Source organism: Salmo salar, unplaced genomic scaffold, assembly GCF_965601325.2.
Source record: "Salmo salar unplaced genomic scaffold, fSalSal1 ptg000306l, whole genome shotgun sequence".
Lineage (NCBI taxonomy): Eukaryota > Metazoa > Chordata > Actinopteri > Salmoniformes > Salmonidae > Salmo > Salmo salar.
In genome coordinates this window covers 1,262,211-1,273,637 of record NW_027675347.1, presented here as the reverse complement: position 1 = coordinate 1,273,637, position 11,427 = coordinate 1,262,211, and positions in this window count along the sequence as shown.

Below are 11,427 nucleotides of genomic sequence, written 5' to 3'. Positions count from 1 at the left end.
TACAGCTGCTCTCTCCTCCTCAATGTCATGAACTAGACCAGGTACTGTGTTACAGCTGCTCTCTACTCCTCAATGTCATGAACTAGACCAGGTACTGTGTTACAGCTGCTCTCTCCTCCTCAATGTCATGAACTAGACCAGGTACTGTGTTACAGCTGCTCTCTCCTCAATGCCATGAACTAGACCAGGTACTGTGTTACAGCTGCTCTCTCCTCCTCAATGCCATGAACTAGACCAGGTACTGTGTTACAGCTGCTCTCTCCTCCTCAATGCCATGAACTAGACCAGGTACTGTGTTACAGCTGCTCTCTCCTCCTCAATGTCATGAACTAGACCAGGTACTGTTACAGCTGCTCTCTCCTCCTCAATGTCATGAACTAGACCAGGTACTGTGTTACAGCTGCTCTCTCCTCCTCAATGCCATGAACTAGACCAGGTACTGTTACAGCTGCTCTCTCTCCTCAATGTCATGAACTAGACCAGGTACTGTGTTACAGCTGCTCTCTCCTCCTCATTGTCATGAACTAGACCAGGTACTGTGTTACAGCTGCTCTCTCCTCATCAATGTCATGAACTAGACCAGGTACTGTGTTACAGCTGCTCTCTCTCCTCAATGCCATGAACTAGACCAGGTACTGTTACAGCTGGTCTCTCCTCCTCAATGCCATGAACTAGACCAGGTACTGTGTTACAGCTGCTCTCTCCTCCTCAATGTCATGAACTAGACCAGGTACTGTGTTACAGCTGCTCTCTCCTCCTCAATGCCATGAACTAGACCAGGTACTGTGTTACAGCTGCTCTCTCTCCTCAATGTCATGAACTAGACCAGGTACTGTTACAGCTGCTCTCTCCTCCTCAATGTCATGAACTAGACCAGGTACTGTGTTACAGCTGCTCTCTCCTCCTCAATGTCATGAACTAGACCAGGTACTGTGTTACAGCTGCTCTCTCTCCTCAATGTCATGAACTAGACCAGGTACTGTGTTACAGCTGCTCTCTCCTCCTCAATGTCATGAACTAGACCCGGTACTGTGTTACAGCTGCTCTATCCTCCTCAATGCCATGAACTAGACCAGGTACTGTGTTACAGCTGCTCTCTCCTCAATGCCATGAACTAGACCAGGTACTGTGTTACAGCTGCTCTCTCCTCCTCAATGCCATGAACTAGACCAGGTACTGTGTTACAGCTCCTCTCTCCTCCTCAATGTCATGAACTAGACCAGGTACTGTGTTACAGCTGCTCTCTACTCCTCAATGTCATGAACTAGACCAGGTACTGTGTTACAGCTGCTCTCTCCTCCTCAATGTCATGAACTAGACCAGGTACTGTGTTACAGCTGCTCTCTCCTCAATGCCATGAACTAGACCAGGTACTGTGTTACAGCTGCTCTCTCCTCCTCAATGCCATGAACTAGACCAGGTACTGTGTTACAGCTGCTCTCTCCTCCTCAATGCCATGAACTAGACCAGGTACTGTTACAGCTGCTCTCCTCCTCAATGTCATGAACTAGACCAGGTACTGTGTTACAGCTGCTCTCTCCTCAATGTCATGAACTAGACCAGGTACTGTTACAGCTGCTCTCTCCTCCTCAATGCCATGAACTAGACCAGGTACTGTTACAGCTGCTCTCTCCTCCTCAATGTCATGAACTAGACCAGGTACTGTGTTACAGCTGCTCTCTCCTCCTCAATGCCATGAACTAGACCAGGTACTGTTACAGCTGCTCTCTCCTCAATGCCATGAACTATACCAGGTACTGTGTTACAGCTGCTCTCTCCTCCTCAATGCCATGAACTAGACCAGGTACTGTTACAGCTGCTCTCTACTCCTCAATGCCATGAACTAGACCTGGTACTGTGTTACAGCTGCTCTCTCCTCCAAAGTGAAGGGGTCTGAATACTTCACGAATGCATTGTAAACCGCTGGCAGAGTTTTCTACCATTGGCAGTTTTGTACACAGTCATGTGATACGTGGTATAGAAAGGTCCAATCTTAGGAGAGTACATGGGAGGCACTATACTGTGTGTCTGCAGGTGTCTATCTGGTCAAAACCACTGATACAGGTGCCCCTCCACCATCTGGTGGGATGGATCATGTCTATAGAGAAACTTAGATTCAAATACTTAGATATGTGTGTATTGGGTATATGTTGTGAAATTGTTAGATATTACTTGTTAGATATTACTGCACTGTCGGAGCTACAAACACAAGCATTTCGCTACACCCGCAATAATATCTGCTAAACACGTGTATGTGACCAATAAAATGTGATTTTGATTTGAAATAAACGTCCTATTTATCAAAGGTGCTTTTGTCTGGGGTCAAAATGACTCCAAAGGATTTGAATTTGTTAAAAGTCCATATTGATACAGAAACACTAAAGCATGATTTAGATGTATTAACAACCAGTTGATTGACAAAGTCATGAAAAATTGGAACAATTGAATAAACCACATTTTGTCTATGATAAAAGATATGCCTCTGGGGTGAAAATGATCCATGTCAGAAGTATGGTTCAATGCAAATATGTAGTGGGTGTAAAGTTTGTATTAAATTCTCACTCATTAAAAACGAATCAATCAACACATGCTTCTCATTGAACGACTTAATATAATATTAAACTTTTCTGAAATAAATGAAAAATAAACGTTTGGTTCCTCAACTGCGTTGCCCACTCCAGTCAGCAGATGGCGATGTGCGTCTTTTAGGTTCAGGCGATGCTGCCAGTGTGACGTCTAATCTAGTGGACGGGACGCTCCTTCAACAACAACAGCTAGTCAGACACCTCGGTAGCTTTCTAGCAAACATAGCTACAACATTCACGCTCTTTACACTGTTTTGGTGTATATTAGTCGCTGTGTATTAAACACACTTATGTCGTATGTACTTGTTGGCCCGTTTAATTATATATTTACGTTGTTTATCAGCTAGCTGGTTTGCTAAGTTAGCTTAGAACTAGGCTAGTCGCTAATGCTAGCTAGTGAACATCCCCGACCATGAGTTCACTAAGCTACTCTCCTCCTGTTAAAGAAGAAGAGGTCTGCTGGACGGAGAAAGAGGGTCTGTGGCTGAACGTTGTCGTGAAAGAGGAGGAAGAGAAAGATGTTACAATACAAAAACAAGTAGAGGGTGAGGCTGTTACCGTGAAAGAAGAAGAGAAAGACGTTACAGTGAAAGAAGAGGAAGACGTGTTCAGAGTGAAAGAGGAGGAGGATGTTACAGTAAAAGAAGAGGAGGATGCAGTTTTTGGAGTGAAAGAGGAGGAGGGGGAGATGACTGTCACATCGAAGAAGGAAGAAGAGGAAGAATCTGGATATCTGGGCCCGGTTTCCCAAAGGCATGTTAAGGCATCCAATGGTTCTAACGATGAACGGGCCCTGATTAACACTAGTAAGTACTGTCTTAAATACAGAGGCACAAACTCTGCAGTTGTTGAACTGATGGTTGGTGTTAAAGGGGAAATCTGCAATTGTTACATCCATATTTGGACTTTTAAATTATTTATAGCCATTATAGCCATTGATTCTTGAAGAATATAACACATGCCTCATGAGCTTAGTTCAACTGTTGTTCCCCATCAGAACCCCAAATAATCTTTTTTTTACTCCAATGTTTAGAAACAATTTAAATGATATACAAACACTGTAAACACTCAAAACATGGTTACAACTATGTTGATATCATGGATGGTCAGTCCTTGCATCCGTAGGTCTGTCTATGAATTTGAGAGTAGTTACATTTCTCCAGACCCATCATCTTATTACCAAATCAGTGGTGGAATTACAGCTTTGTTATTGTTTGGACTGCAGATTGGTTGGTTGATTGTTTTGTGGCTTTTTAAAGGGGCAACCTAGGATTTAAACAGCAACAAAATGGCTGCCCAGAGGCTTGGTTTGGTAAACAGTTGATGGATGGGGGAAGGAGAAGTGTAACCACTCTCAAATTCATAGAGAAAGCTATTGTAGCAACCGTAACCCAACACCTAGCGACCTCGTCAAGAAGTTCAGACATCTTGGCGTAACAGTTATAAGGTGTTGGCTTGACAGTCGCTGGACCCAGGTTTGAGTTCAGCTCAGGGCTACCCACTGAATTGACTACACTATGAATACAAGGACTGGCCATCCATGATGTCATAATGATAGTTTAACCAGGTTTCTAGGCTATATAGTATATTCTAGAATTCATCCAGGATGTCATAATGATAGTTTAACCAGGTTTCTAGGCTATATAGTATATTCTAGAATTCATCCAGGATGTCATAATGATAGTTTAACCAGGTTTCTAGGCTATATAGTATATTCTAGAATTCATCCATGATGTCATAATGATAGTTTAACCAGGTTTCTAGGCTATATAGTATATTCTAGAATTCATCCATGATGTCATAATGATAGTTTAACCAGGTTTCTAGGCTATATAGTATATTCTAGAATTCATCCATGAGGTCAAAATTATTGTTTTAACCAGATTTCAAGGCTATATAGTGCTTGTTTACAAACAGTGGCATTATACGAGCTTATGTTTTGGCTTCTGGTGGGGTAATACAGTTGAAACATTTGAGGCATTTATAAGTTATATTCTTCATGAATCAATGGTTATATAGTAAATGGGTCTTTCTATAACTGCCAGTGTAGATTTCCTGTGGAGGTCAAATTGTTAGAGTTGTTGATAAGTCATTAGCTGTGTTAGAATACTCATACTAACCGTACTATTTGTGATGTTAATTGAGTATATAGTGTGCTTATTGGTCATAGTATGATATGGTTAGTATGCTAAAGTTCCCGGATGTCGTACTAAATTTACCATAATATGACGTAAACACGCAGTACGTTAGGGCCCATAATGCAATTCTTCAGGAAATGGGCGTGGCTTCACATTGTTTTCAGATTTGTAGAAAATGGCGGAAAATATTCAGCTGAAGTCCAACGAGAGCCGATACAAATTCATTGTTTTAACTAATTATGACAAATGTTAAGAAAATGTTGAGCAATGTAATAAAGTAATGTATATTCAAATAATTTACCTTACACGTTATTTTGGCTGACTATTTGCTAGCATGTTATTACAGCAGTATGTATCGGTATGTTATCTAGCTCCCTGACGTTAGTTGGCTTCTTATACATCAAACTTGCCAGTATATGAACTATATTCTATCTAACTAACTACCCAACGTTTATTGACTTGATTATTCCTGTCATTCTTAGCTCAATGGTATAGTCGTAGTGCTTTCTCAATGGACATTCGGATGCTTTCATAAATTCACTCTGACTATCTACTCTGATTTCAGAGCACTCTCGTCTGAGTACCAGAGAGCAGAATAATGAATTTACTAGCGCTCAACACCCGTTGAATATGTCCAGGTGTCAGTAAACGTAGGCAACAAAAACCGTAATTTAAATGTTTTCCAGCAGCACAGTTACAGTCACTCTGGATAACATGAAAACTGCCTAACCAGCTCTGCTAGGGCGAGTAAAATGGTCAGAGTTTCATTTGTGTCTGGAAGTAGCTTGCAAGCTAAGGTCAGAACGGTCAAATCAACCCAACTCCTCGGCCGGAGCGGCCAGTGGCTCCGAGAGCGAAACGGTCTGAATTTACAAACGGACAATCTGACAACGCTCTGAATTTATGAAGTACTCTGGTATTCAAGTTGAATTTAAAAACACACCCGAAGTCGTAAAATGTCTAACTTGTAATGTGTTATGCTAACTAGCTAGCAAGAGGTTGCATAGCAACAGCATAAACATCCGGTAGACAGGAGAAGAGCACTCAACTGAAAGGAAACGGTTCGGTTACAGTTTACTACAATTAACTAATAGTATGTAGTATATACTCATTAAGTATGTAGTTACAGTATACTACAATTAACTAATAGTATGTAGTATATACTCATTAAGTATGTAGTTACAGTATACTACAATTAACTAATAGTATGTAGTATATACTCATTAAGTATGTAGTATACAGTATACTACAATTAACTAATAGTATGTAGTATATACTCATTAAGTATGTAGTTACAGTTTACTACAATTAACTAATAGTATGTAGTATATACTCATTAAGTATGTAGTATACAGTTTACTACAATTAACTAATAGTATATAGTATATACTCATTAAGTATGTAGTTACTATTAGTTAATTGTAGTATACTGTAACTACATACTTAATGAGTATATACTACATACTATTAGTTAATTGTAGTATACTGTATGTAGTATATACTCATTAAGTATGTAGTATACAGTTTACTACAATTAACTAATAGTATGTAGTATATACTCATTAAGTACGTAGTTACAGTATACTACAATTAACTAATAGTATGTAGTATACACTCATTAAGTATGTAGTATACAGTATACTACAATTAACTAATAGTATGTAGTATATACTCATTAAGTATGTAGTTACAGTTTACTACAATGAACTAATAGTATGTAGTATATACTCATTAAGTATGTAGTTACAGTATACTACAATTAACTAATAGTATGTAGTATATACTCATTAAGTATGTAGTTACAGTTAAATTAATTAAACTCTCTTGGGCAGGTAGGACACTACCGTCCCACTCACCAACAGCCAGTGAAATAGCAGGGTGCCAAGTTCAAAACAAAAAAAATCTCATAATTCAAACTTACAACTATTTTACACCATTTTAAAGATAAACTTCTCGTTAATCGAACCACATTGTCCGATTTCAAAAAAGGCTTTACGGCGAAAGCATAGCATTAGATTGTTAGGACAGCACCTAGACAAGAAAAACCACACAGCCATCTTCCAAGCAAGGAGAGGCGTCACAAAAACCAGAAATACAGCTAAAATGAATCACTAACCTTTGATGATCTTCATCAGATGGCACTCATAGGACTTTATGTTACACAATACATGTGTGTTTTGCTCGATAAAGTTCATATTTATATCCAAAAACCCCATTTTACATTGGCGTGTAATGTTCAGAAATGTTTTGCCTCCCAAAACTTCCGGTGAATGAGCACATCAATTTACAGAAATACTCATCATAAACGTTGACAAAATATACAACTGTTATTCAAAGAATTATAGATACACTTCTCCTTAACCTCAAACACTTAACTTACATCTAGACGTTCCGCTAGCTAACCTGCTCCAATATCCAATGATGGCGCCAAATACAAACTCCTCTAAAATCCGAAAACTTCCTTTTTTCAAACATATGACTATTTTACAGCATTTTAAAGACAAGACTCTCGTTAATCTAACCACACTGTCCGATTTCAAAAAGGCTTTACAGCGAAAGCAAAACATTAGATTATGTCAGCAGACTACCCAGCCAGAAATAATCAGACTACCCATTTTTCAAGCTAGCATATAATGTCACAAAAACCCAGAAGACAGCTAAATGCAGCACTAAGCTTTGATGATCTTCATCAGATGACAACCCTAGGACATTATGTTATACAATGCATGCATGTTTTGTTCAATCAAGTTCATATTTATATAAAAAAACAGCTTTTTACATTAGCATGTGACGTTCAGAACTAGCATACCCCCCGCAAACTTCCGGGGAATTTACTAACAATTTACTAAATTACTCACGATAAACGTTCACAAAAAGCATTACGATTATTTTAAGAATTATAGATACAGAACTCCTCTATGCACTCGATATGTCCGATTTGAAAATAGCTTTTCGGATGAAGCACATTTTGCAATATTCTAAGTACATAGCCCGGCATCACAGGGCTAGCTATTTAGACACCCAGCAAGTTTAGCATTCACCATAATCACATTTACTATAAGAAAAATGGTCTTACCTTTCCTGTTCTTCGTCAGAATGCACTCCCAGGACTTCTACTTCAATAACAAATGTTGGTTTGGTCCCAAATAATCCATCGTTATATCCGAATAGCGTCGTTTTGTCCGTGCGTTCCAGAAACTATCCGAAATGGTAAATAACGGTCGTGCGCATGGCGCATTTCGTGACAAAGAAATTCTAAATATTCCTTTACCGTACTTCGAAGCATGTCAACCGCTGTTTAAAATCAATTTTTATGCCATTTTTCTCGTAGAAAAGCGATAATATTCCGACCGGGAATCTCCTTTTCGGCAAACAGAGGAAAAAATCACAAAGACGGGGGCGGCCAGGTCACGCGCCTAAGCCCACAGTCCCTTGATCGGCCACTTGAGAAAGGCGATAAAGTGTTTCAGCCTGGGGCTGGGATGACGACATTCTGTTTTTTCCCGGGCTCTGAGCGCCCATGGAAGACGTAGGAAGTGTCACGTTAGAGCAGAGATCCTTTGTAAAAGATAGAGATGGCAAAGAAGTTCCAGAAATGGTCAGACAGGCCACTTCCTGTAAAGGAATCTCTCAGGTTTTGACCTGCCATTTGAGTTCTGTTATACTCACAGACACCATTCAAACCATTTTAGAAACTTTAGGGTGTTTTCTATCCATATATAATAAGTATATGCATATTCTAGTTACTGGGTAGGATTAGTAACCAGATTAAATCGGGTACGTTTTTTTATCCAGCCGTGAAAATACTGCCCCCTAGCCATAAGAGGTTAGATGAAGTAGCCCAAGCCATGCCACTATGTTTGCAGTCTGTGGTGGCAGCAGCTCAGGCAGTTGAGGACTCGGCATCTGTTGTGCTCTATCATGATTTGACTTTAACCTCTTACATCTAGACGTTCCGCTAGCGGAACACCTGCTCCAATATCCAATGATAGGCGTGACGTTGATAAAATTTTAAACTGTTATTCAAAGAATTATAGATACACTTCTCCTTAATGCAACCGCTGTGTCAGATTTCAAAAAAACTTTACAAGAAAACACACTTTGCAATAATCTGAGTACGGCGCTCAGTCAGGAAACCAAACCCGCCCTTTTGTGGAGTCAATAAAACTCAGAAATAATATTATAAATATTCACTTACCTTTGATGTTCTTCATCGGAATGCACTCCCAGGAATCCCAGTTCCACAATAAATGTTCATCTGTTTCGATAAAGTCCATATATATGTCCAACCTCCTTTTTGTTTGCGCGTTCGGTCGAGTAATCCAAATGCACTGTGCTCGCGCAGTAAGTTCAGACGAAAAGTCAAAAAAGTTATATTACAGTTCGTAGAAACATGTCAAACGATGTATAGAATCAATCTTTCGGATGTTTTTATCATAAATCTTCCATAATATTCCAACCGGACAAGTCCTGTCTTCATAAAGGAAAGAGAACTGAGCTCGTGCTCATGGCTGCGCACGTAACTAAAATAATGGCCAACGGCCAGACACCTCACTCAATCAGCTCTTATTCTCTCCCCATTCACAGTAGAAGCCTGAAACAACATTCTAAAGACTGTTGACATCTAGTGGAAGCCTTAGGAAGTGCAAAATGACCCCAAAGATACTGTAATTCTCACGGGTACAGAGCTAAGTCTCATGGGTGCGCACACCACTGAGCTCATGTCATTTTTTCAGTCATCTTATTCCAAGATCTCTTATTCTCTCCCCATTCACAGTAGAAGCACGAAACAACGTTCTAAAGACTGTTGACATCTAGTGGAAGCCTTAGGAAGTGCAAAATGACCCCAAAGACACTGTATACTGGATAGGCAATCACTTGAAAAACTACAAACCTCAGATTTCCACACTTCCTGGTTGGATTTTTCTCAGGTTTTTGCCTGCCATATGAGTTCTGTTATACTCACAGACATCATTCAAACAGTTCTGGAAACTTCAGAGTGTTTTCTATCCAAATCTACTAATAATATGCATATCCTACATTCTGGGCCTGAGTAGCAGGCAGTTTACTACGGGCACGCTTTTCATCCAGACGTCAAAAAACTGCCCCCTATCCCAAAGAAGTTAACTCTCCTCCAAACAAGCTTCAATGCCATACAACACTCCACCCGTGGCCTCCAACTGCTCTTTAAACGCTAGTAGAACTAAATGTATGCTCTTCAACCGATCGCTGCCCGCACCCGCCCGTCCAGCATAACTACTCTGGACGGTTCTGACTTAGAATATGTGGACAACTATAAATACCTAGGTGTCTGGCTAGACTGTAAACTCTCCTTCCAGGCTAATATTAAGCATTTCCAATCCAAAATTTAATCTATAATCGGCTTCCTATTTCACAACAAAGCCTCCTTCACTCACGCTGCCAAACATACCCTCGTAAAGCTGACTATCCTACCGATCCTTGACTTCGGCGATGTCATTTTCAAAATAGCCTCCAACACTCTACTCAGCAAACTGGATGCAGTCTATCACATTGCCATCCGTTTTGTCACCAAAGCCCCATATACCACCCACCACTGCGACCTGTATGCTCTCGTCGGCTGGCCCTCGCTACATATTCGTCACCAAATCCACTGGCTCCAGGTCATCTATAAGTCTTTGCTAGGTAAAGCTCCGCCTTAACTCAGCTCACTGGTCACCATAGCAACAGCCACCCATAGCACGCACTCCAGCAGGTATATCTCACTGGTCATCCCCAAAGCCAACACCTACTTTGGCCGCATTTCCTTCCAGTTCTCACTGGAACGAATTGCAAAAATTTCTGAAGTTGGAGACTTATATCTATCTACCTCATTACCTTTAAGCATCAGCTATCTGAGCAGCTTACCGATTGCTGCAGCTGTACACAGCCCATCTGTAAATTGCCCATCTGTAAATAGCCCATCCAACTGCCTACCTCATCCCCATGTTTTTATATACTTTTTTTGCTCTTTTGTACCCCAGTATCTCTACTTGCACATCATCATCTGCACATCTATCACTCCAGTGTTAATTTGCTAAATTGTAATTACTTTGCTACTATGGCCTATTTATTTCCTTACCTCCTTACTCCATTTGCACACACTGTATATAGATTTTTCTGTTGTGTTATTGACTGTACGTTTGTTTATCCCACTTGTAACTCTGTGTTGTTTGTGTCACACTGCTTTGCTTTATCTTGGCCAGGTCGCAGTTGTAAATGAGAACTTGTTCTCAACTGGCCTACCTGCTTAAATAAAGGTGAAAAACAAAATGTAATTAAAAATACATTTAAAAAATCATAACTTTATTGACAACACCCAAATGGATACTGTCATTAACGCAGTTCTTCAATAATTACACATAATTCTTAATGCTTTAGCAAACATTTTATTAAACAGGACATTCAAAAATATCCTTACAATTATAATCCAAGGTAGTGTGAAATGAACTCATCATCAACCTGGAAATGGAGGTTACTCCCCTGAATTTCCCCCATTCACATTCAGAATACATTGTGAAAAACTAAAATCTTTGCTCACCATTTTTGCTCCAGGCAGATATAGTACATCCATAACTAGTGGTTTCCTCATTAGCAGGGAGGAGTTTCTGCAATCAAATTGCCCTCGTGCCGCAATTTTAGCAAATACAGAAAGGGGCCTATATTGGAGACCAAAAGTTGTCTGG